The sequence below is a fragment of the Esox lucius genome, chromosome 21 (genome assembly GCF_011004845.1).
Source record: "Esox lucius isolate fEsoLuc1 chromosome 21, fEsoLuc1.pri, whole genome shotgun sequence".
NCBI lineage: Eukaryota > Metazoa > Chordata > Actinopteri > Esociformes > Esocidae > Esox > Esox lucius.
In genome coordinates this window covers 27,196,483-27,224,053 of record NC_047589.1, presented here as the reverse complement: position 1 = coordinate 27,224,053, position 27,571 = coordinate 27,196,483, and the positions used below count along the sequence as shown (strand labels likewise).

Here is a 27,571-nt window from a genome sequence, read left to right as displayed (position 1 = left end):
TAACATTTCCATCATTCAACCTTTCAATACTGTTTCAGACGGAAAGTTGACTGAGCCAATCGTATCCCGGCAAGGGCCGGTCTAATGAAGTCTCGCACGACTATCTAACCCGATGGTTGTAGTCACCGACCTAACAATTAACTTATCACCGCCCAATTTTATATTTGGGTGATAGACGTTGGAGTTAAAATAAAAATGTAAGAAACTGTAATTTATTTTCTCATTTATTTTTCAACCTAAATATCAAGACGACCGATTTAAAAAAACAGAGTAAAGGACATTCGGAGATGAATGAAACAACTGTGTATGACAGCTACTGTAGCAATCTCACTGATGAGTACCTGTGAGAATATTTAAATAACTAGCAAGTTATATGTGTATATTTTTACCAGGTTGAACGAGAAGAAGGTTCAGTTGTCATTGAGGTGAATAAGCTAAATGGATCATAATAGCAAGTATTCATTAATTTCCAAGGAAAAATCACAGTGTGCTGGTCATGAAAGTGACAAGCATTCACATCAGAAAACCTCTACGTGCAGAGCTGATGACGACTTGTGGCATTTTTCACAGCTCTGTTACCAAACAAATGAAGCTGCTCCAGTATGTCTTCAAGCAGCTGTATGAGAGGTTGAGACACCTGGAGATTGACACCCGAAACTGCATAGCTAAATTAAGACATTTTACAGGTGGGTGGACAAGTTGAAGCGTCACTTAAATGCAAAAAGCAGGTAGTTCCATCAATAACTACACACACAAGACGTTTCTAGCTAAATAGTTAGTACCAGGTAAGAGGTATTTGGTGCTATATAGAACTGAGAAAACAGAAGCATGCCCTTAAATGGACCCTGTGCTATAAGATAACCCTTTCTGAAAATAGTTTACTCAAGATAGCTAGTAGAACGGTTACCCCTGGAAGAAGTGTTAACCACACTTTGGTTCTCACTTGACTGACAGAAGGCCATACAGAAGTCTTTCAAATGTCACTGTTATCGGTTCTAGCATAGTCACGCACGATATGCCACGGAATGATGACAAAACACATTAAATCAACTGTAATGACACTTTCAAAGTACTGTGAGCGAAACACGTGAAATATTCAGCAAAAAAACAATTGTTTTCAAAGAACCTTTTCGAGAGCTCAAAGGGTCATTCGAGTCCTCGCCCTTCCTAAAGAACACTTGGGGACCCCTCATTTTTTTAGTGGGTACACGAAGGGTTCCGTAAAAAGGTTCTTCATCTGTCCCTGCCAGAAAGTCTGGACCTCTGGCACGGGTGGCTCGTGTTCAAGACCCCTGAACAGATGAATAAGTCGATGCCATATGAATTCTCATGGCAATAGATCAGGGCTGCTACTGCAGCCAAGTAGCCACTCAAGTTTGGCCTCTCCTGCTTATTATATTAGGTGTCCCTGGTCTGCATAAGCCTACTCCTCTCTAAATAACAATAGGCTATCTGCAGTCAGTAAGCACGACCAGGACGATATTCACTGCTGGACAAATGACAGAGGGAAACGCAGAGTTGGCTTTATGAAGCCACGGCCCTTGTAACAGGTGGAAAATTACATTAGGGCTTTCACCGGAGCAGCCCGAAACAGAGACGCGAACCGGCAGCCATGTTTAAAAGCCTTCTAATCATCTGGGCTTGTCATGTGAGATCGTTTAGACACCGCCTGTAAGTCATACGGCCGTGCATCAAAGGAAGTCTAACAAGGTTTCCGAGATGGGCTTTGGTCAACCGGTCCAGTTCTGGAGCTGCCTAACGAGGTTAGCCGTTTGGAACTCGGGAGCTCTCGTAACCCCAAGACGGCACGCGCGGTCAATCTACAGCCTTCTGCTGTACAGCTGTGAGCCATGGACAGACGTGGCACCGTCTGGGTTTGAACGTGGGTGGTCCGCGTGTCTCACAGGTCCGTGTTGGCCACTGAGCTGACAGCAAGGCATCATGGGAGTGTAGTTCACCAGGCCGTGACGGAGGGCTCGCCGTTGTGTTGACTGAATATAACAATTAGTGGTACGATACAGGTCCAGGTGTAGATTATGAGTGCTGTTCGAAAGTTGTCTTGGCTCTGTGCTCCAGCAAATTGAATTTGAAATGAAACAATGACTGAAAAGGTTGAAGGTCAAATACTTTCGGTAACCTTAAATTCTGAATGGTTCATCTGATGTGGATGGAAATACACCCGAAATAAAGCTGAAGTTATGCACTTATCGTCATTGCGTCATTTCTAATCCACAGTGCTGAAGTACAGATCCAAAACAATAAAAATATGTCACTGTCCAAATACTTGTGGACCGCATTGTAGCTGTCACAATCAAGTAAATAAAATGACCGGCCTTGCTTACATAAAAAGCATAGTAAGGTAATCTTTTCAGATGGTCAGTCACTACAGGACCGCCTTTCAAATAATACATCAACACATTATTGACAATATAACAAACGTTGAGCAAACCAGAACCTTCCTCTTTGTTTAGTGTTTTGAAAATGACTCCTTTCTGAAGACAGTCCGTGTTCTCCCGTAAGGACAGCACAGTGTCAAACCTGTTCACACAAGTTTGTGGTTGTTGTTCTTTACAAAGGCACACAACAGTGTGTCTAGGCTGCTTACGCCTACCTGTTGTTCACCAATGAAACACTTTCATCTAGTTGAGGGCTATTCATCAGTCTGTTTTTCTGCTTTTCATAGATGAAGGTCCACATCCTCAGATCCTATGAGGCTGACCAGAACTGTGTGCTGGAGTGGAGGTGCTCGAGACAGAGAGGCCCACAGCAGGGTCCGATCACCATCCGCGCCGAGTCTCCGATCCAGTTGTGAAGGTTAGCCTAATTTCTGAGTTAGCCTTACCCCTCCACCTCAGCTTTGTCACAGCGTGGTATAGAAAGGTATGGAATGCTTTGGCCTTCAGTGGACCACCGAGTGGACGCGCTCGCCTATGGATTTTATATGGGAATGTAATTTTGCACAGCCCCTATTGTTGCAATCCAATCACGGCAGAAAGCTAGAGACATTTGAAGGCTAATCAACAACAACATAAAGAGCATGATCACTCACTCACTGCTAACAAAGGGCCCAACAGCGAAACATAACAATGTGATTGTAAGAGGGAGGCTGTGGTACAGTACGTCTTTGTGACTATACCAGCTTATTTCAAGGCCCCCAGGGAGATGGGGAATAGTGGCAAACTATGGACATTTAAGGACAAAGCATCATAATAATATGAATGAGAGGGAATAGTCATAACTGTTGAGAGGTTGAGTAGGTCAATAGGTTTGTTTTTCTCCCGGGTTCTTCCATTTTCTTAAGACTGAAATGGCACTTGTCCTCAGCGCTTTAATGTTTGCTTTAGTTGTCGTGCGTAAATGCAGTAAACATTTGTGATGTCTTCTCAAGGCTTTTTGCAGAATGGAATGTATAGAAATGAAAAAACTCAGGAATGGCACTCTACAATGTAATCAACATGCTCACATAAATGTTTGGGTGGGGGACACCTGATATTTTATTGTAGTTATACTGGTGCACCTGCAGATAAATAGGATTATAGCATAAATTGCATTTTCTGTGTGCCATATATTTGTTTTGGTGTGGGACAATTTGACCGTACAGACTGAGAGTGTGGGATTGGTTGAAGCCAGCCCCGTTTGTTAAGTATAACACTTCCCAGACATCTGGCCACAGGACAGTTACTATCTGCAGAATTGAGATTTTCTCTGGTGAAAGGTTCCCACAGATTCCTAGTCACAGAGTTCTAAAGGCTGGTAAAACATGGATTAACTAATCTACTGTTTGAGTTTTGTAGTCATGTTTGGACTTGTTTCACTTGATCCCAGGGGGATGGAAATTCAAATACTTTTCATTATAATAGCAGGGGTTATTAATTCACTGAAACATTCTGTTTGCTGTTCAGCAGTCAGATCAATGAGGGAGCAAAGATTGCTGTGCCCCTTTCGTTTGGATATGTAATCTTCACTTCAACACTACTGGCAGATGAAGGTAACCTAATGTAACAAATGGCACTGGAAGATTCTACTTTAAAGTAATTTATTCATAAAAATCCACACAAATGCAATTTCATAGTACAGAAAAAAATTGTACACACCTAGCTTCACTAGCTGGTGTCGCCCCCTTTGGCTGACATCGTGTAGCAATTTCTTATAACCGTATCTGTCTCTAACATCATCTGTTTTGTATCAGTGTCCAGTTGCAAGATCCGTGTTTAGTTCAGCTTCAGCTTTTTGACAGATGGCGTCATTGTCTTCAAGAATTCTCTGGTAAAATAGAGATTTCATGGTTTATTCAATAAAGGCATTTGGTCGGGCCTTGAGGCAGCAAAGCAGCCCCAGACCATAATGCCACTGCCTCCATGCTTTATGGTTGGTATTAAGTTCTTGTGTTCAAAGGCAGTGTTTCGTTTTCAGCAGATATTTAGTCTGGCATTGGGGTTCCACCTTTGACTCATCTGTCCAAAGCGCATCTTTCCATTAGTTTTAGCCTTTACCCAGGTGTTTTCTGGTAAACCTCAGTCATGTCTTGATTTTCTTTGTGAGAACAGAGGCTTCTACCTTCCTGACCTTCCATGTAGGCCACGTTTGTGCGGTCTCTTTCTGAAAGATGACTCATCTACTTCGACACTGATTGTGGCAAGAGAAGCCGGTAGATCCCAGATTGTTTGATATTACCTTGGTGTTTTTAGAGGGGTTTTAAGAGCATATTTCAGTCAGAGTTCTTGGTTCTCGCTTGTGGACTCTCCAGGATTTAGGTCAGGTGACTGTGATAGCAATTCTAGCAACTTGATCCTATGGTCAGTGAATCATTTTTGTCTGTATTTAGAGGTATGCTTTAGAACGCTTGACCTGCTGGAGGTTCCAACAACAACCTAGTTTTTGCTTGCTGGCAGAGGCAGAGAGCTTTTGACCTAAACACTCATGGTACTTGATGGAGTCTATGTTGCCATCTATGCTAACTAGTTTCTCAAGGCAATTTGAAGTAAAACAGCCCCACAACATCACAGATCCACCACAATCCAATTTACAGTGGGGTTTGAACATGATTATGTTTTAAGGCAGACCCAACACTGCGGTTTGTTGACAAAAAGTTTACATTAATTCTCATTAGACCATAGAATTTGGTTTCAATCATAGTTCCATTTAGTAAACCTTAGGCGCTTACTTTTGTGGTTTGGAGAAAACAGAGGCTTTCTTCTGGTAACCCTACCAAATTACTTGTTGGCGTGGAGCTGGCGTCTAATTGTTGTTTTGGAGACTTGGTGACCACAAGATGTATGCAACTTCTGCAATCCTCCAACTGTGATTCTTGAATAAAATAAAATTTCTCAATGTCAATATTTTCTCAATTGATAGTTCGATTTTTTTTTTTTTAGAGTGAGCTCAAGCTGATTTTTCACAGACCTTTTTGTTTATTTTTACATACAGTTTAACTAATTATTGAGTGCACTGGGTAAGACCTTAAACATATGAGACATTTATTCTGTCATTTGTTTACGTTCCATGCATTCTATTAACGATTACTTCTTCACATAGTAATTCAACCAATGGGTTGATACTGAGTAAAATACCTTCCATATTTATACCATGCTACTTTGATATGCGTTGATGTACATCCTAGTCTATCGGTAATCCTAGTTTTTGCTAGTCGAATCTTGACACCTCTGTCAGGTTTGACTAGATAATGGTTGGTTCAACTCATATTACAATAATCTTGATAGAAAGCATTAAGAACATCATGCTCATGGTCAACTGTGATTATCTGTACCAAAATACCCTCTATACCATGCACACGACCACCTTAATCCACTTACACTTTTACTGGGACATTTGGATCTCAACCTGGGCCAGAGCTATCTATTATTGCATGATTGACTTTAAAGCACTTATAATCACAAACAGAGTTTATTATACAGTAATATTCCAGTCCGGACACCCTTTCTAAACCTTTATTATACTACATGTGCCCCTGCATTGGTTGACGTGGAGTGCACGCATGCTTCTAAAGCGCTTACTGTAATGTATCGTTGTGGCGTTAGAATCGCAGGCGTAGAACACCGCACGCTGCTATTCCCATCTCATGACAGTTTTACATGCACGCACACACCACTTATGAGTCATTATGTGATTGGGCAAATGGTCATTTCAGTTTTCGCTGGGCTACAAGGTCAGATATGTAATTCTTTGTATTCATTTTCAGGTCTTTTTTCCTTTTAGCTGTAATCGCTGGAAATTATTTGCCTTAGAAAATGAACCAACAATAGGTGGTTCGTTCTCTGCAATTATTTACTCAGAGTTTCAGAGAGCAGCAGGACTAAAAGTCTAGAAAGCTGCAGTGGCTCGATGAAATACAACCATGACTGGAAGTGAATAAATCAGCAACGTTTTCAGTTGGGGTTATTTTGGTTAGAACTCAAGCATTTTAACTAAACCCTGTGCTTACCATTTACCTAACAGTAACATGATTCTCCTAAACTGCTACTTTATTCTTACATGCTACCGAACATCAGCTAACCTGCAAATACAATTCTGCTAGTATTTATATAGTGTCTAGGCTAGTGCTATATACAACAGCCTTCTTGACTGATCATATGGATAACGTACTGTGGGTCTAAATTCTTAATACATAAAACATTAATACCATCTATCTCAGCATGTGGCTGCTGACCTCTCTTTAAGGGCACGTAGCTCAGAGTTTGTTTTTAATAATTGATTAATAATAACCATAAATTATACTTTCTTTTTTTATTGATTTTTACAGAAGTTGAAAGCGGTGTTGTTTGTTGATGAGTAAACAGACTATGTTGACTTACAGGCTATATTTCTCTATGCTTGTAGGGGTTTGCTGATAACTTGATTTGGGAAAAGGATCAGCAATTGTGTTGACAAAAAATTCATGGATGTGGAGGTATGTGTTAAGGTTACTGGTTTCTCAAAGCAAAATTAATTTGGCTTAATGCTCTGCCCAAAAAGATGCATTTTCCCCCTTGACTTTATCGGGTAGTACTGGCTTCCCTTCTCTGTGCATGTTCTACTGTTTTGTTCTATTTATTTTATTCTGGTTTATGAATCAGGTAGATTTGGAGTCTTCTGTTAAAATTTGAAGTTGCTGATGTCCCTAGTCTCTGTAGACTGATTCTGGTGGTGGATTAGATTGTCAGGAAGGAATGAACTGTCCCCACTGTAAATTACACACATGTCCCCCGACTGTGGTGAGCATCTCACTAATGTCCATAATTGGAAAATTAAATCTATTGGCGATCATTTAGATCGCTACTTTTGTGCAATTCTACAATGTATACCATGCAATGAGCAGGGTAATATGAGAGGCAGTGTCTGATTGAATTGTTATATTAGCAATTTCTTTGAACCAGTAATGTTGTGTTCTAATGGTTTTAATAGAGTTTTCATCTCTGTAGTGATTCGTATATAAGCTGCCATATTCCGTCCGCTCTCTCCTTATTTCGGTCATTTAAAGAAGAAGCCAATTTTATAAGCTTGTCTGTATATGCTGAACGATTTAGTAAAGTGTCCCGCACGTCACATATCGGATCCATTCTGACTAAACTTGGGAGAGTGATGTGATGTGTCTGGTCAGAGAGGTCATGCATTTACTAAATAAAAAGAATCGATTGTCGCCGTGTGGATTGCTGAATCGAATCCTTTGAGCAACGGACGGTTCCATAATAGCCCCTGAAAGTTGCTCTGGAGAAGAGAGTGTGAAGGGAGAAGAGAGTGTGTCAAATGACTTAAACGTGTTATGTAATACTTCTCTGCTTGTCTTCCGTGTGTGTTGGACAGGACAGGATTCAACAGATGGGAGTTCTGGTAGAGAGGGGGTGTAGACTGAGTTCTGAGATGCTGGACTGGAAGATGGACAGGGACTCTCGTACACTTCGTCTTACATCCTGGATGTGAGCAGTAAGAGATCATTCTCTTACTGTCTGTCTGTCTGCCTGTCTGCCTGCCTTTCTGTCTGCCTGTCTGTTTCCTCCCAGCTCTCTCAATGTCTTTTGTCTATCCAAAGTATTCTCATGCTCCTCTCCTTCTCTTTATAAACAAAAAACAAATATTCACCGCTAATTGTCCTCTGATCTTTGGTGTATGCATGCTTGTGTGTTTGTTTGTTGCTGTTTGTGTTTGTTTGTGTGTGATTGTGTGTGTTTATGTGTTGTTGTGTGTGTTTGTGTGTGTTTATGTGTTGTTGTGTGTGGGAGTGTTTGTGTGTTACGTGTTTATACCCTGTGCTGGTGGCAGGCCCTGGGAGATCAGCAGAGATCAGAACAGATCATAAAAGGATCAGTTGATCCCACTTTGATCCATTGATCCTGACTACTGGTCACTTCCACCCCAGAATGAACATCTTATACCCAGCATGCCCTTCCAGGGGGCGCAGGTTTCTCTTAAGCACAGATCTGATCTTAATCTGATCATAACAGTCAAGGAGGGAAGAAATTAGTTACTAGGGGCCCCAGAATAACCACTCCATCCCCATCCTGTTCTCAGATGAGTGACTAGGGGCACCAGAATAACCACTCCATCCCCATCCTGTTCTCAGATGAGTGACTAGGGGCACCAGAATAACCACTCCATCCCCATCCTGTTCTCAGATGAGTGACTAGGGGCACCAGAATAACCACTCCATCCCCGTTCTCAGATGAGTGACTAGGGGCACCAGAATAACCCCTCCATCCCCGTTCTCAGATGAGTGACTAGGGGCACCAGAATAACCCCTCCATCCCCATTCCCGTTCTCAGATGAGTGACTAGGGTCACCAGAATAACCACTCCATCCCCGTTCTCAAATGAGTGACATCGCAAAACAAGGCAACTTGTTTTGCGATGTGTGATTATGTAGGACATGGACTCCTATATGTAGACTGTTATGTCTGTATGGTGGCAAGACAGACACAAAGAGAGAGACATGGGCAGAGAGAGAAAGAGAGACTCACAGAGAGAGACACTGAGATTGACAGACAGGAAGAACCACGGAGATAAAGAGAAACAGAGTGAGGGAAAAACCGAGGGAGAGAGACAGAGAGAGAAACAGAGAGAGAGAGAGAGAGTGGGCGAAGGAGAGAGATGCCGACACAGAGAAAACACGAGGGGTCAGGGGGTTGCGATCGTTGACTATGCTAATATGGTTGTTAATGACTTTAGCTTTGAGTGATAATTGATCGGGCTCATTAGCATATTAACTCTGGGATGGCCTGTAATGGATGGCCTTCTTGAACCCTGGAATAATGAACTAATTAGACTTATTAAAATCAATAGAGGTGCCAATACGAGGTTAGGTCTCAGGGAGGACGTCTCTATCTATCTATGAGGGGGTAAAACAAGAGCGAGCGAGGGAGGGAGGGAGGGAGGAGGAATTAACTAAGAAAGAGAGCAAGAGGATGTCTGACAAAGAAAACGAAATAGGGAAATGGACTCGGCAGGCAAAGAGAAGAATGAACTAATGAAGGAGGGGGAGAGGGAGGGGGAGAGGGAGGGGGAGAGGGAGGGGGAGAGGGAGGGGGATGGTTCCTAATGTTGATTGATGTGGTCTTGACGGAGGTTAGGTGAATAAATGGCTTGTAGGGGGCCAGTCAACATTACTTTGGCTTGGGTGGTGGTGGGGGTGGGGGGTGCTGTGAGAATGTGTGTGGGGGGGGACTAAGTGCTTTGTAAGGTCAACTATAAGTCCTAACTTACATGTGTACTGGCCTGCCCTTATAAACCTCTCTTCATATATCAGCAAGGGGAGAGACCAGTGAGGGCTTGTCTCACAGAATGGAAGAGAGAGAAGCACTAGGGCTGCTTCAGTCCAACCTGTGACTTGAGACATGGCGGGTATTTGTTAGGGACATCAAAAAGCTTTGTGGTCTCGTCTATTCGGGCCATTTTTCTGAACATGTAACAGTGTGTTTCGAAACATCTGCTGGGTTTTTGTTGTCTACTCCCTTCACAAACCAGCTTCCTGTGTCTGACTCGTCCACTGCCGTCCATGAGAAGATCATAACGTAAATGACCAAATGGCATTGAATAAAACTATGAAACGTTTGGTCATTCACTTGCTGTATCCATGGAATATGAATTTATTTCTCAGTCGCTTTGTGAATGCTACAGGGCTGAGAGGTGTTCAGTGCAACACTGAGAAACACACTCATGAGTGGGTTTTTCTCTCAGGGTAATGTAAAAGGCATGCTGGGATATATGTAAATAGGACTGGCTCATCTCTAATAAAGGGGTAATTTAACACTGAGGGGGTTTGTTTCTCAACAACCTGAGTGTTAATCTGCCTACACTGTGTTATATGAACCAACACTTTATAATGAGTCAATTTAACACTGATTTTGACAGTCTCATATATATACACTTTGAATGTGTTGATTTTAACACTCAGGGTTGAATCCAAATAAAATGTCCTTGCTGTGTGGTTTTTGCACTTTCAAAGCTGTTTTTTGCTCTGGCTTTTGGATCTTTGGCTGTAGCAAAACACGGTTATAACGATAAAGGCAGTGCTTGAAGTTTCTCTATATGCTGATGAGATTATCCTGCCTGTAACTGAACCCGGTGTAGTTTTTCAGTCACATGTGGTCAGTTTGTTCGGTACCTTATCTGGGATTATTATTCCGATTATTTCCGTAGGGATACCAGCCCCCTTCCGTGGCCCACCGTGTTCTCTATTCAAAACAAACCCGCCCCCTATGATGGACACGAGATGAGACAGAAAACGCACATACCTTGTTGTCTCTAAAATGTCCTGCATGGTTCTTTTAAAAGTTTCTTCAATACAGCCTTTCAAAAAAAAATAAAAAAAGGAAATTTGACAGCGCAAATACGCATTGCTAAATTAGATGGTAGGTCTCTTTCCTCAAATGATCATCCTTTTTTCTTTCATGATTTGATGTGGTGACTGTTGTTGCCTCTCTTGTTTTCCTTGATGCCACATTTAGTCCTTAAGTTCACCTCTACATTTTAAAACCAACTAAAGATGGGGTGCCCATTTAAAGAGTCGGAGGGAGTCGAATAAGGTTTGAGAGAGGGAGAAGGGCAGTGGGGAAAGAGGAGGGAGGAAGGCTAGAAGGGTTAACACTACGGAAATATCTAAAAATGTCTGACCTACATTAGGGCCTCAACCGGTTCTCTGACCTTGACTGCCTGCGTTCAGGACAATGGTTCTCACTAGTTTTTTCAGGGCAATGGTTCTCACTAGTTTTTTCAGGACAATGGTTCTCACTAGTTTTTTCAGGACAATGGTTCTCACTAGTTTTTTGGGGACAATGGTTCTCACTAGTTTTTTCAGGACAATGGTTCTCACTAGTTTTTTCAGGACAATGGTTCTCACTATTTTTTTCAGTACAATGGTTCTCACTAGTTTATTCAGGACAATGGTTCTCACTAGATTTTTCAGGACAATGGTTCTCACTAGTATTTTCAGGACAATGGTTCTCACTATTTTTTTCAGGACAATGGTTCTCGTTGATTTTTTAGCACAGTGGTTCTCACCAGTTTTTTCAGGACAATGGTTCTCACAAGTTTTTTCAGTACAATGCCTCTGATACATTTTCTCTTCGCTTGGTTCTTCTCCGTCAGTAGAAAACTGTACTTACAAATTTAAAATGGAACTGTGCACATTTCTAATAATAATATTAGCAATAATAGTAATAATTGTAATAATAATAATACAACTATTAGTAATACTTAGTCATTAGTATTACTACAAATAATATGACAGAATTATACCAAGAATACAGTGACAGTTTCCAAGCTCCAGTTTTGACCTAAATCTGTTTTACAATCTCAGACAAATGGTTGTCGATCCCTGATCCCAACACCTGGACAGAGTCTCTTCTGGGAAGAAGAATAGGAACCGTTCCTCAGGTGTGTTTCGACGTTTTCCTCTGAAGACTGAAATAAACACCGCCGAATGTTTCGAATCTTGATTGACTCAGAGGCGAGAATATTCGCGAAATCAACGTGCGTTAGTGATTTATTTTTCATGACCGTTTAATCATTTTTAATTTCTTACAATTTGACATTACAACGTGTGGTGGAGATTGAAATGTATTTCTATTCCACTGTGATGCAACAGAAATCCTTATTCAATACACTGTGTTATGTGTGTGGGTGAATGTGTGTGTGGGTGTCTGTGTGTGTGCGTGTGTATGTGTATCCATGTGTGTGTGTTTGTGTGTGCTTGCTCTATGTTAATGAGGTGTGTGAAGGTTACGACCAGGGTAAACTCATTTGTTAGAGGGACGACTGCAAGGCACATGAGTGTGTTTGTGGGAGAGTGTGTGAGTGTGTGTTTGTGTGAGAGTGTGTGATTGGGAGTGTGTGTTTGTGAGAGAGTGTGTGAGTGTGTGCATCTGTGCTGCTGACCATTACTTTAATAGTATTTCTTCTCTGCTCTTTTTTATGATGGAGTGGCGTTAGGTCTACACAAACACACACACACACACCTACACACACACACTCATACGCCTTTCAGTCGTCCCTCTAACAAATGAGTTTACCCTGGTCATAACCTTCACACACCTCATTAACATAGAGCACACACACACAGATACACATTCCCAGACACACACACACACACACTGTGGAGTCTATTCAAGACACAGGGACCCCGCTGCCCATAAATAACCCCCCAATTCCTTCTATACATACATAGTTAATCAGCTAATGTTGTTTTATTTCTTATTATTAATTCCCCTCTCTGTCTGATTCATCTAAATGACTGGTGCTCTCATTCATGAACACATTTGTATTCTGTTTCTATTTACACTGTTACTTAGTTATTGTAGTTATATCTAGCGATTCCCTTTTTGACAATACGTCGTGTTGCTTGGACAATATTACTTGGCTCTAATCTGTGGTACCTGCACCAGAACTCCTGTTTCCAGGACTGACCAAAGGTATTTTTCTCACGTGTGTCGTTCCTCTGTGGCCGACATGCTGAGCATTATGGGTGAGTTGTAATCCGTGTAGAATGGTGAGAGTGGTGTGTTCTGTGATGTTGGCGGTGGTGATTATATTGGCCACGGGTCAGCCCTGTTCTGGGGGCGCCCTGTTCTGGGGCCTGCCGTACTGCTTCCGTAGGATTTAGTTTGGACCGAATGAGAAATAGACAAGGAGAGAGAGGGAAACCAGTAGAAGAGGTTGAAGAGAGACAGACGAGGAACTCATGGACAAAGGAACAAACTGAGTGAATGAGAGAGGGAGAGAGATATATAGTGAATGAGAGAGGTAGAGAGATAATAGTGAATGAGAGAGGTAGAGAGATAATAGTGAATGAGAGAGGTAGAGAGATATATAGTGAATGAGAGAGGTAGAGAGATAATAGTGAATGAGAGAGGTAGAGAGATATAGTGAATGAGAGAGGTAGAGAGATAATAGTGAATGAGAGAGGTAGAGAGATATATAGTGAATGAGAGAGGTAGAGAGATAATAGTGAATGAGAGAGGTAGAGATATAGTGAATGAGAGAGGTAGAGATATAGTGAATGAGAGAGGTAGAGAAATAGTGAATGAGAGAGGTAGAGATATAGTGAATGAGAGAGGTAGAGAGATAATAGTGAATGAGAGAGGTAGAGAGATATAGTGAATGAGAGAGGTAGAGAGGTAAAGAGATAATAGTGAATGAGAGAGGTAGAGATATAGTGAATGAAAGAGGTAGAGATATAGTGAATGAGAGAGGTAGAGATAATAGTGAATGAGAGAGGTAGAGAGATAGTGAATGAGAGAGGTAGAGAGATAATAGTGAATGAGAGAGGTAGAGAGATATATAGTGAATGAGAGAGGTAGAGAGATAGTGAATGAGAGAGGTAGAGAGATAGTGAATGAGAGAGGTAGAGAGATAGTGAATGAGAGAGGTAGAGAGATATAGTGAATGAGAGAGGTAGAGAGATAATAGTGAATGAGAGAGGTAGAGAGATAATAGTGAATGAGAGAGGTAGAGAGATATATAGTGAATGAGAGAGGTAGAGAGATAGTGAATGAGAGAGGTAGAGAGATAGTGAATGAGAGAGGTAGAGAGATAGTGAATGAGAGAGGTAGAGAGATATAGTGAATGAGAGAGGTAGAGAGATAATAGTGAATGAGAGAGGTAGAGAGATATAGTGAATGAGAGAGGTAGAGAGATATAGTGAATGAGAGAGGTAGAGAGATAATAGTGAATGAGAGAGGTAGAGAGATATAGTGAATGAGAGAGGTAGAGAGATAATAGTGAATGAGAGAGGTAGAGATATAGTGAATGAGAGAGGTAGAGATATAGTGAATGAGAGAGGTAGAGATAATAGTGAATGAGAGAGGTAGAGAGATAATAGTGAATGAGAGAGGTAGAGAGATATATAGTGAATGAGAGAGGTAGAGAGATAGTGAATGAGAGAGGTAGAGAGATAGTGAATGAGAGAGGTAGAGAGATAGTGAATGAGAGAGGTAGAGATATAGTGAATGAGAGAGGTAGAGAGATAATAGTGAATGAGAGAGGTAGAGAGATAATAGTGAATGAGAGAGGTAGAGATAATAGTGAATGAGAGAGGTAGAGATATAGTGAATGAGAGAGGTAGAGAGATAATAGTGAATGAGAGAGGTAGAGAGATAATAGTGAATGAGAGAGGTAGAGAGATATAGTGAATGAGAGAGGTAGAGATATAGTGAATGAGAGAGGTAGAGAGATAATAGTGAATGAGAGAGGTAGAGAGATATAGTGAATGAGAGAGGTAGAGAGGTAGAGAGATAATAGTGAATGAGAGAGGTAGAGATATAGTGAATGAGAGAGGTTGAGATAATAGTGAATGAGAGAGGTAGAGAGATAGTGAATGAGAGAGGTAGAGAGATAATAGTGAATGAGAGAGGTAGAGAGATAATAGTGAATGAGCGAGGTAGAGATATAGTCACTATAGAAACAGGTTGCTACAGATAAACCTGGCTCCCAAACTGGGCTCCTCAAAGTTGCGACAGAGCTATACTTCCTAATGTCATGCGATAATTACAGCAAAATAACAGACACATACTTGCCACAAATTGCAAACACCATTAAAGAATTTGAAATAAAAATACATCCCTGAAAAGCTCCACTGCCGCTTAGTTAAGAGGCCAGGGTCGAGGTCAGAGGCAGGTAGGTAACGATAGTTTAGTGAATGTGAGATGTGGTGAAAGGAGAGAGAGTGTTCAAAGCCTACACATACGCACGTAAACTGAGCAGTTGACGTGTGATTGCGTGTTCATGTATGTATGCACAGTATGTATGTGTTTAGGGGACTGCATGGATAATGAATGGTTGTGTTTTGCCATTCAGGGTGTAAGATAGTGTACTGCTCGTGTTTATGACGGAACAAGGTCTCACCACTGTCACAGACACCGCCCTGTACACCATGTATATATACCATGCTGTAATTGCCACTGACCTCTGTGAAGGGTCAGTTCTGCTAAAGACACACACGTGCACACACGCACACACACACACAATGTGCCCTCTGTGTCTCTGGGGTCACCTCGTTGCTGCAGAGTGGATTAAATTATATAGGCAATGTGTGAATGTTTTATTCTGGTAAAGAAGCTGATTGGGTGTGTAGGGAGAAACACACACACACACACACAGTCTTGTACACACCGCCTTACAACACAATAAAACCAGAATCACCGTTCATTTGTTCAGAAAGGCTGTTTGAAAGGATGTTTGTCTGTCGTTTCCTGTCAGAGAGCTGTCCCTTGCTCTTGGGGGATTGACTGCGAAGCAGTCTTTCGTTAGAGACAGTGCAGAGCTCTCACACACACACCAAGTATTAACGTACTAACCTGAGTAGTATTACACATGGCCAGTCACTACGTTAGGATCGCCAGTTCAATAATGCTCAAGTTGATAAATGTGTGTGTGTGTGTGTTTGTGGGGCCTTTCTTGGGCTGTTCGCCTCTCTGTGTCGTCGTCCCCCCGTCTGCCTCTGTCACCCTGCTGACCTGTGAGTCGTTACTGACGGCATGGATTTCCGTTTTCCAGAGCGACCCCTGTCACCGTGGCGATAGAGTGCAGGCTGGATCATATTTCACCTGTGCTGCCGTTGGCACGACCCAGCAACAGCTTCCAGCCGCCGACGGAGCGCTCACACACTCGTGTCTTCAAATAATTACTACCATTCTGAGACCGCCCTACATGTCCAGAACCTAAACCATTCTGAGACCGCCCTACATGTCCAGAACCTAAACCATTCTGAGACCGCCCCAAAATGTCCAGAACCTAAACCATTCTGAGACCGCCCTACATGTCCAGAACCTAAACCATTCTGAGACCGCCCTACATGTCCAGAACCTAAACCATTCTGAGACCGCCCTACATATCCAGAACCTAAACCATTCTGAGACCGCCCTACATGTCCAGAACCTAAACCATTCTGAGACCGCCCATACATGTCCAGAACCTAAACCATTCTGAGACCGCCCTACATGTCCAGAACCTAAACCATTCTGAGACCGCCCTACATGTCCAGAACCTAAACCATTCTGAGACCGCCCTACATGTCCAGAACCTAAACCATTCTGAGACCGCCCTACATGTCCAGAACCTAAACCATTCTGAGACCGCCCTACATGTTCAGAACCTAAACCATTCTGAGGCCACCGTACATGTCCAGAACCTAAACCATTCTGAGACCGCCCTACATGTCCAGAACCTAAACCATTCTGAGGCCACCGTACATGTCCAGAACCTAAACCATTCTGAGATCACCCTACATGTCCAGAACCGAAACCGTTTAGTCTTCACAGATATCATAGTCTTCCACCCAGTTTCCCCCTTAAAGCTGGAATTGTAACTCCACTCAATCTATTTTATACCTTATACATTGTCTGAGCCTTGAAATGTGAACTGAACATTGGCAGCCTGAGTTGGTAGAGTCCTTTTATTGAACATTATGGTGACTTTTTATGAAATGTTTTACTGTTTTTTTTTTTTTTACTGAACACATTGGCGACCTGACTAGGAAATGTTTACTTAACACTATGACACCCTGACTAGGTAGGACATTTTTACTGAACACTGAGACCCTGACTTGGTAGGAAATGTTTACTGAACACTGACACCCTGACTTGGTAGGAAATGTTTACTGAACACTTTGACACCCTGACTAGGTAGGAAATGTTTACTGAACACTATGTGTGCTGACATGTGCATGTTTTGTTCAGCGTTTTCTGTGCCTATCTAAGGACAACATCAGCCCCATGTGCAGGGCCTGAACAGAAGGCCTGAAAAGTAACTGTTTCTATTCTCTGTCTGCCATGAATTCCTTAGGTTATGTGTTTCCTGCTTCTGACCATTCTAAGGATTCAGGACCGCATCAGTCATACTCTGAATAATCAACAAATATATACAGTATAGGCATTTAAATTTTTCAATGTACGAATACCAAAGTGTGTATGTGTGGGGTTTTTTCTTTCTGTGTGTAGTATGTGTGTGTTAACCCTAGTTTGAATACACTCCTTTCAGTTCAACACAACTCCATGTCAGAGATTGCGTCAAAGTTTTTGATTTAATCCCCATAGAGGAGAATGATGCATAACTAAATGTTATTAGCATAATCATATTTCATCAAATATCTCCTTTGATCTTGTCCATGTTTGGCTGTTTCTGAGTGGGGCCGTTAGAGAGCTAATGTGAGCCTGCTGATCCATTCATGCCATGATGTTAATGACTCTTACTGTACCATTTCCAAATATGATTGATGGCGTTAGACTTTAAGTAGGACTTCTTTCAGTCTTTTCTCCATTCGTCACGCTCATTCCTTCCCCGCCTGTCATGTGACAGGTTTCTGGGGTCACTCTAAGGACTACCTCATTGCAGAAGATGATCGAAACCTCGACTCCCACGTAAGTTATAAAGCATCCGACTCACCTAGTCTAATGAAACCCAATGCATTTCTTCTGCCGAGGGATATCTACATACCTGTACCTGAAGTTGTTTTATTTTTGTTTTCGCCTGCCCTCCTGTGATCACTCACAGATGTTAATTAGAATTCTTCTACACGGTGGAGTGGGTTCACCTGAGGGATGAGATGGATGGGGTAGGTATCTGAGGAGGAGCTCGGTCCATGGGGGATTTGAACAGCAGAGCCACCGTAAAACAAGGCCGTCCCCACGGCGATAGGCAAAGCAATAAGCAATATACCCAGAATGCAGTGTGGCTCCATGTCCTGCTTTCTCGCTCTTAGAAATAAATAAATAAAGCCAATGGGGATGAAAAAGGAAATATTTTCAACAAAAATAGATAATGTAAAATGAAATAAATAAAACAAATAAAACAATCCTTACTGATAATGTCATCTGGAGAAAGTGGGATTGATGTGTTTTACGAAAATACAGAAATTAAATAAAAAAATTGAATGGGATCAAATGAAATGCAGCAGAAGTGGGTGGAGTTACAGCCCCGGGTTGTTTCCTACCTACAGCTTCAACATTAAACACAACACACCCAAACACACTCCACTACCCTGAAGGGTTACACCTGGTATCTTTGTGTGTGTGTGTGTGTGTGTGTGTGTATGCCTTTCATCTAGTTTCATTTATATTGACTTAAATAGGGATTTATATAATTATATTTTCAGAGTTTATTAAAATTATTTATTTGATAAAAGAGCATTCATGTGGAGCAACTGAAGAAAATGTATTGCTATCAGAGTTGGCTAGAAGATATACATTTCCTTTATATTTACACAATGAGCCATAACATTATGACCACCTGCCTAATATTGTGTAGGTCCCCATTTTGCCGCCAAAACAGCCCTGACCCGTCGAGGCATGGACTCCACTAGACCTCTGTAGGTGTGCTGTGGTATCTGACACGTTAGCAGCAGATCTTTTAAGTCCTGTAAGTTGCCAGGTGGGGCCTCCATGGATCGGACCTGTTTGTCCAGCACATCCCACAGGCGATCGATTGGATCGAACCATTTCTGAACCATTTTTGCTTTGTGGCCGTTGCCATGAAAGGGTGCACATGGGACTGCAACAATGCTCAGATAGGTGGCACGTGTCAAAGTTACATCCACAATAATGGCAGGACCCATTCCCAGCAGAACATTGCCCAAAGCATCACACTGCCTCTTCCGGCTTGGCTTCTTCCCATAGTGCATCCTGGTGCCATGTGTTCTCCAGGTAAGCAACACAAAGCACCTGGCCATCCAAGTGATGTAACAAAAAACATGATTCATCAGAAACAGGCCACCTTCTTCCATTGCTCCATGGTCCAGTTCTGATGCTCACGTGCCCATTGTAGGCATTGGATAGGGGTTGGTAGTGGACAGGGGTCAGCATGGGCACCCTGACTGGTCTGCGGCTACACAGCCCCATACGCAAAAAACTGTGATGCACTGTGTGTTCTGACACCTTTCTATCAGTACCAGCATTAACCTTTTAAGCAATTTGAGCTACAGTAGCTTGTCAGTTGGATCAGACCAAACGGACCAGCCTTCACTCCCCACGTGTATCAGTGAGTCTTGGCCGCCCATGACCCTGTCGTTGGTTCACTGTTTTTCCTTCCTTGGACCACTTTTGATAGGTACTGACCACTGCAGACCGGGAACACCCCACAAGGGCTTCAGTTTTAGAGATGCTCTGACCCAGTCATCTAGCCATCACAATGTGGCCCTTGTCAAAGTCACTCAAATCCTTACGCTTGCCCATTTTTCCTGCTTCTAAGACATTTAAGGACAGCTTTACTAACACTTTTGAGGACAGAATTTACACTTGCTGCCTAATATATCCCACCCACTGACAGGTGCCATGATAATGAGATTATCAGTGTTATTAACTTCACCGGTCAGTGGTCATAATGTTATGGCTCATCGGTGTATATAGCTGTACCTGTATATAAAACAGCTATATGTATGTATGTACAGTGGATATAAAAAGTTTAATGCCATGTTCTTGTGATGTTAAAGAATGAGACAAAGATAAATAATGTCAGCACCTTTTCCACTTTTAATGTGACATATATCTTGAACAATTTGATTGAAAAACGAACTGAAATCTTTGAATAAAAAAATAAAAAATGACTATAACCTGGTTGCATAAGTGTGCACACCCTTAAACTAATACTTTGTTGAAGCACCTTTTAATTTTATTACAGCACTCAGTCTTATTGTGTAGGAGTCTATTAGCATCATACATCTTGACGTGGCAACATTTGCCCACTCTTCTTTGCAAAAGTGCTCCAAATCTGTCAGATTGTGAGGACATCTCCTGTTCACAGCCTTCTTCAGATCACCCCACAGATGTTCAATTGAATTCAGGTCTGGGCTCTGGCCATTCCAAAACATTCATATTCTTCTGGTGAAGCCATGCTTTTGTGGATTTGGGTGTGTGCTTTGGGTTGTTGTCGTGCTGAAAGGTGAACTTCCTCTTCATCTTCAGCTTTGTAATGGACTCCTGAAGGTTTTGTGCCAAAATTGCCTGGTATTTGGAACTGTACATTATTCCCTCCACCAGTGGCGTCGTTAGGCCTTGGCATCTGGGGCTATAGCCACAGATCTTTTATGAATAGCCCTGGATCTCAAATTGACCAAACATTATAATAATAAAAAATTAGCCCCTGATCTATTTATCTATAATTCTGATCGCGCATTATGACAATGTAGATGTGTAAGCCGCCAGCGTGTACCCTGTACTATGATCCAGCCATACATACCTACATGTAACCTACGATCGCAAGACACAGGCCTTTTAATTGTACCTAGAATTTCTAAACAAACAGCTGGCGGCAGGGCCTTTTCTCATAGAGCTCCACTACTGTGGAATGATCTGCCAATTAAGGTTAGAAATGCAAACTCAGTGCCAACTTTCAAGTGTCTACTAAAAACTCATCTCTACAGCACGGTTTATAATTAGGTGTAGCCTAGCCCGGGGGCATGAAGGTGACCAATAGGCTTGATACTGTCCACCCTTGCAGTCTTGCCAGGTGGGCTCTCATTGCCACTGGGATGCACTCCCTCCAATGCCTTTCAGGGAAGAGTCACTGGCTTGTTGTTGACTCTCTGTTGCGCACTTGTGCAATTGGGCTGTACGCTGCTGGCAATACTCGGCCCTCATTCAGGGGGGTTGCGGTTGGTGGGTGTCCCTTTGGTTGATGCCTGGCAATGTGGGTGGATTGATTTCCTGCCTGTTGGGCCCTGTCCGGGGCCTCCCCCGGGTAGGGCCACAGTGTCGCCGGACCCCCCCGTCTCAATTCCAAGGTGATACGCTGCTATATTATTGTGCTGGGGGATATGAGGTATGCACTTTCTAACTTTTCTCAGTCTCCTCCAGTTAAAAATGTTAGGAGGAGATGAAGTCCTGCTCCACACCTGCAGAGTACCTGGTTTGGGGGGCCCATTGCTGTCCCTGTCCTTGTCCACCTGGTCATACTTTTGACCTTCCATGGTATATCTAATGCTTTGGAAATAATTTTGTACCCTCCTCCTGACTGATATCTTTCAACAATGAGATCCCTCTGATGCTTTGGAAGCTCTCTGCGGACCATGGCTTTTGCTCTGAGATTCAACTAAGAAAATGTCAGGAAAATCCTGAACAGATTAACTTTATTTGTGATTAATCAGAGTCACTTTAAATGATGGCAGGTGGTGTGCACACTTATGCAACCAGGTTATTGTAAGGTTTTTATTCTTAATTTTTTAAGATTTCAGTTTGTTTTTCAATTGAATTGTTAACATTATAGGTCACATTAAAAGTGGAAAAAGTTCTGACATGATTTATCTTTGTCTCATTCTTTTACATCACAAGAACCTGGCATTTTAACAGGGATGTGTAGACTTTTTATATCCACTGTATGTGTATCACAGGTATAATTTAGAATGACTTAGTATGAGGATGTACTTCAGCATTTTATAATGATGTACGGTGATATCGTCATTTAAAATTAATGGTGTGGTAATGTAAGTGTTTGTTTCCCCAGGCTTCGTGTGGCAGATTCCTCCACCTAAATAACACTTGTTTTTCTTATATTGACATTGTCAGGACCTTGGTGTATGTTCTGCTGTTATTTGGCCGAGCTAACCAATCAATACCCGATGGGTCAGTATGAACACAAAGGCTGTCTCACAATCATTATCACACACTTGTTTTACTACTTATGAGGACATTGATGATTTTTAATCCCCTAACCTAAACCTTAACCCTGAACCTTAACCCTGAACCTTAACCCTGAACCTTAACCCTGAACCTAATCCTTAAAACCCCATTAGGAACCTGAGGTTAACCTGAAGCCTAAAAAAACAATTTAAGTGAGGATGAGCAAAATGTCCTCACAAGTCATGATTTACCAGGGGTTACTACACTGAGGACATCTGGATTACACAAGTACTGTTTGTAGATCAGAATAACACACAGACACACACACACAGAAACACACACACACTCCTACAAAATGTAGTTGAGAAAAACTTTGTCAGCATAAAACAGCTGTAGGAGAAATAGTCAAAAACCGTGACGGCAGGTCGCATGAGGTACGGCCAATCATGTGAGCTGGTGGGTTGTTGTAAATGTGTCACAGGAAGGTCAGTCAAGTCTCTGGTTGGTCTCATCTCCTTCACCCCCCCCCCCCTTACCCTCGCTTGCATTCTCCCTGCCTCCCTGTCGGTTAACACCCTTCCCTTCCCTCCCTCCCTCCCCTGCTGTTAGCAGCCCACTGCCTTCTCCTCCTCCCCTCCTCCTCTCTCAGTTGTTGCCACCTGCTCTGGCGTGTCCGGGCCCAGCAGATGTCGCAGCTCACCAGCTGGGAGGGTGGGTGGGTTGTGGGGGTGGATGGGATGGCAAGAGAGTGGACGGAAGGCAGTTGGCGTACAGCAGGGAGACGCAGGAAAATGTGTGGTTGTGTACAACGTGGGTGTGTGTGTGTGTGTGTGTGTGTGTGGCACAGTGCCAGCGGTGCCATCTGTCTGCCTGGCAGGGCTGCTCTCATTAACACAGGGGTTAATTGGAGTGGCAGCCCAGTGCTAGTGTCTAACATCACCCTGGGGACATGCCGGAGGAGAGCGCTCTGCGACGCGTGCGTGCGTGCGTGCGTGTGTGTGTGTGTGTGTGCTGCCACTCAGACACACAAACGGTTAACGACGACGACCTGCTCGGGTGATATTAACCCTGGCACGCGTGGCTTAAGGTACCACTGCGTGGGCGTTGGTGTGTGTGTGTGTGTGTGTGTGTGTGTTGGTTTGTTATTCTGATGAATTACGCTTCGCTGCTGTAATGATGTAGAAAGAATTGGGTTTACAGAACCAAAAGAATACTGCCCTGAGGGTAAGCCTAACACACACACACACACACACACAGGCCGAGGGGTGGGGGTGGCAATTTGCATGTTATTGCTGCATATTCATAGCTAATTGTGTTAGGCTTGGCTAATACCACTGAGTGACAGAGTGAGAAATTGAGAGTCTGTTTCAATAACGCACACACACACACACACACACTCTCACCAACAGCCACTTTTTCCAGCCATCTATGAGCCCTGATCATTACAACACTCATGGTTCTAAATGGAGCATCTTTCCTCATCTTTCCTTATGACATAATGTCATTTATTAAACGCTGTCATTTTCCCTCTGTGTTCAGCCCATATTTTCATACGATAATCATGGCACGGCTCTAGCAGACCGATAGCTGTGTGCCAAATTGTATTCCCACACAAAAGCGACACAACTTATTAACCTTTAACGAATGCCATAGTTTAGTGCCGATACATATTCTGCCCTCACTTGTGCATTTATCAAGTTTGCAGGGTGCAATTTTCGTGATTTGAAAATATTAAATTTGCTGTGCGGTTTTCCTGCGACGTAACCAGTTTCATTCGTGTCAACAGGGAATTTCTCTTAAAGTTGTGTTTAATAAAACCAGGAACACTGTAGACCCCATGGTGTCCTGTTTCCCTCCCACCTCTTCACCACTGAAAGCCTCAGCGTTGTAGAGGTATTGTTTGATGAAATGTTACAGGGATGGAAGACGAAGAATGTGAAGGATGGTGAAGGGAAAGTATCCTTATATACATATATTGCTATGACAATATTAATGGGTGAATTTGTTCTCACCACTTTCATTACCATTAAAACTCCTTCTCCTTGGCTCTCTGGTCTTTTAGAGGCAGACAAATATTGTTGGTGAACTGTGTGTAACATTGAACCACAGAATCACAGTGTTGAATCGTGATATGTGTCCAGTTGTGGAAACTGCAATGCACATTATATCTGGACTTAAGTATGGTGATAAAACTGTATCGTATTGTAATAATTCTGTATGTTATGGTGATAATACTGTATATTATGGTGATAATACTGTATTGTATGGGGAAAGTACTGTATGTTATGGTGATAATTCTGTAGGTTATGGTGATAATTCTGTATATTATGGTGATAATACTGTATGTTATGATGATAATACTGTATTGTATGGTGATAATTTTTTATGCTGTGGGGATAATACTGTGTTGTATGGTGATAATTCTGTATGTTATGGTGATAATACTGTATTGTATGGTGATAATTCTGTATGGTATGGTGATAATACCAGCATTTTGGCATTCCAGTAAATTACAACAGTTATTGACAGAGTTGTTGATGAAACAATAACTGTATGTCGCCACTCCTTGGCGACAGTAGACAACACAGCAGCTGGCACCTCAAACGCGTAGACGCTAATGTGTAGCTCGCGAACGACTCGTTATATTTGAACGACTTTTCTTCCTGACTGGAGAGTAGTGAGTCTTTTTCTTCTGACTCGTTCAACTGAATTAAATGAACGGCTAACCGGAAGTTCTTTACAACGCTCATCTTCCTGGTCTTCCCGACCACTCCGGGGCCTCTGGCTGTTAGGGAGCCCCCTTCAACCAGAAGGGGAGAGGGGCCCCCAAAATAAGGCTAGAGCCGGCACTGAGAACAGGTGAATGGATTTCGACTTCAAATAAAGTACGTTTACGAATAGTTTTTTTAGCCATTTTCTGCAAAACTTGGTTCATCTATTCCCTGATTTTGTAGGATATGTTTCTATACTGGATTGAGAATTGAAGTCTTTGTCAATCAGACTTGCTACTATTTTGCTTGATTGGTTGTTCTGTAAAGGGCCACAGGATGCATAGCATAGCATACCCGTGGGAAATGGGCTCCTGCTTATGCAATCGTCCGCTACTCGCGCACTCCATTGCTTACTTTGCGAGTCATGCAGAAACATGACTCAAAACATGACTTCAGTGTTACTGAAACATGCAGAGATTGATCTGGGACAGTGACAGTACCGTCCCCGTTAAAACGTGTATGCTTCCAATCTAATGACATGTAATAGATTTGCCAGGGAGTTCAGTCTGACTAGTGATCAGATTTGAGTGTATTTCTCGGTGTCTACCCTGACTCAGACCACACTGCAGGCCACATTGTTTGTCAATTAAACTGAATGCTGATTTTCAGTAACTGTCGACAAAGACATTCTTGCACTTTACCGAAAACTTTCCTAACAGTTACCGTCAAACAGTACGTACCAAATCGTGGGTTAGGCGTACCGTTACACCCCTACTAGATACCTCCTGTCTCTGGCAAACTCAATTAGATGCTCGCGGTGTGTGTGTGTGTTTCTGTGTGTGTGTGCCAGAGAGACAGGCGTTCTTATCCCAGCATGTGAGAGTGTTTCAGCCCTGGGACAATCTACAGTCTTTAGAAAAGCCGCCCTGTTACACAAAATAGCTCCAAAATTGGCTGTAGTTACTTCCCATTCATCAACCATTTCTCTATTCAACTCTCTAATTTCAGACCTGTCCTTTCTCAAGTTCCCCATTTCATACATTTCAGGCGGTTTTATATTTGCGGAGATTTCAACTAGTGGAACGGCAGCTAGGTCAGAGAAGGTATTGAAATTGCAGATAATTGAGACAAAATTCTGGCTATTTGGGAAATGGCTGAAAGAAACCCTGTAGAAAAATAGGTTAAAAAAGACAGATAAATTGCCTCTTTTGCGAAGTTAAGGACTGAAACTTGTCAATGAATATTTCATAGTCATAAATGTCTTAGGACTCGTGCATTGGCTCCTAATATGCTCTATTCCTGTTAAGATGAGACAGAAATCGTCAGGCTCTTGTTCCTATCAGTCAGTCTCTTCCCCCCCCCAGCCCATCTGATTCCTCGTGAGTTTTGCGAGATTTGCAACTGTCAGTTCGGTGTACCGCAGCTTAAGGTGAGTGCGCGTTTGTTTTTTTGCGTGCATTCGTGTGCGCCTCTGCAGTACTGCTTATTGAACTTAAAAAATGTATCTATATATCTCAGTGACACTGGGAGTTAGCGCTGGGGGGATGCGTGTGGGTTGACACCAGTGACAGCTTGCTTGGAGCAGACGGATGTCGCCTGGCTGGCTGTGTGTTTGTGTGCGTATGTGTGTGTTTTTGACTTCAGATTCAATTGGGCGTGTGGCTTCTGAAATGGTTTGGTCAGATGCCATTTTGAAATGGCTGTGCGTCTTTGTCGTGGCTTTAAGGCCGTTAACCCGGAGGAGCTGCTGGGGGCCCCGGGTTCTGAGGACCCTCCCCCAGGGGTTGGAGACAGGACCCCTCCTCAGTCAGGAGAGAGACGTCCAGACCTTCCAATCGGAGAATAGCACACGTGACAAGATGGAGGTGTGGAGGAGACACAAAAACACACCCACTCAACACGCACCTGTGCACGTGCACATTTACACACACTTTGAGGCCGGAAGTGTGTCTGAGATACAGTGAAGTGGGTAAAGCAAATTTGCATTGGCAAACGTCATCCTGTATTTGTTAATTCCTCATCCCGTTGATAACGTGCGGGGAGCACTTCTGATGTTGTAGTTGTTCTTTCTGGATGTGGTTATTTTTACGACATTTCTGTGGTGGCGTAGCCAGCAGTGCTACATGTGTTGCGTGTTAAAGCGTGTGCTCTGCGTGGGATGAATGACTAACAATTCAAGCCCCCCAGGTTACAAAATGGCCGACCAGATTAAACCAGAGAGTTTTACGGCTTTCCCACACCTCCTTATGAAGTGTCACCAAATTACACCCGCTGCTGTTTAATTGCACAGGGCTTTCACTGAACTCTGCACCTGTGTGTGTGTGTGTGTGTTTTTGCGTTAACCCCTGAGTCTCCTAGCTGTTACAGGACAGTGATGCTCCGGCGTCTCTCCAGTATCACTGGGGGGTGCTTTTTTACAGTCACTACTGAGAGACAGGGTTGCAGAGATCACAAAGAGACATCGCCGTCACCAAGCTACACACATAAAAACGACTGAAACAGGAGAGGATACAGACAAGTAAGTGGTTAACACACACATCAGGGACGTACAAATCCACACAACCTTTTCGTGTCTGGTCTCCCCACAGCTCTCCTGACAGGAATGAGCGAGCCAGCAGCAAGAGGAGGTAAAGAGACAGGAGGAACAGTGGAACTGAGAAGAGGTGTGGAAGAGAGAGGATGAACACAGACAGAAGTCGGAAAGAAGAGTGAAAAGGAGAGACGAGGAAGAAGAGGAACACAGAATAAGGCACAAGTGGTGGAGGAAGAGAGCAGAGTCCTGAGCCTTCGAAATAATGACTGGAAGGAGAAGACATCTGTTTTAAAT

General features: G+C 42.8%; 1 long non-coding RNA gene across 1 annotated transcript; it reads left to right on the top strand.

Annotated features, from left to right (window-relative positions):
* The first annotated feature begins 225 nt into the window (after nucleotides 1-225).
* Nucleotides 226-27,571, top strand: LOC105025646. Its single transcript, XR_001198575.3, has 5 exons — nucleotides 226-425; nucleotides 571-686; nucleotides 2,684-2,814; nucleotides 17,781-17,842; nucleotides 27,333-27,571. It is a non-coding gene; the product is annotated as an uncharacterized LOC105025646 (long non-coding RNA).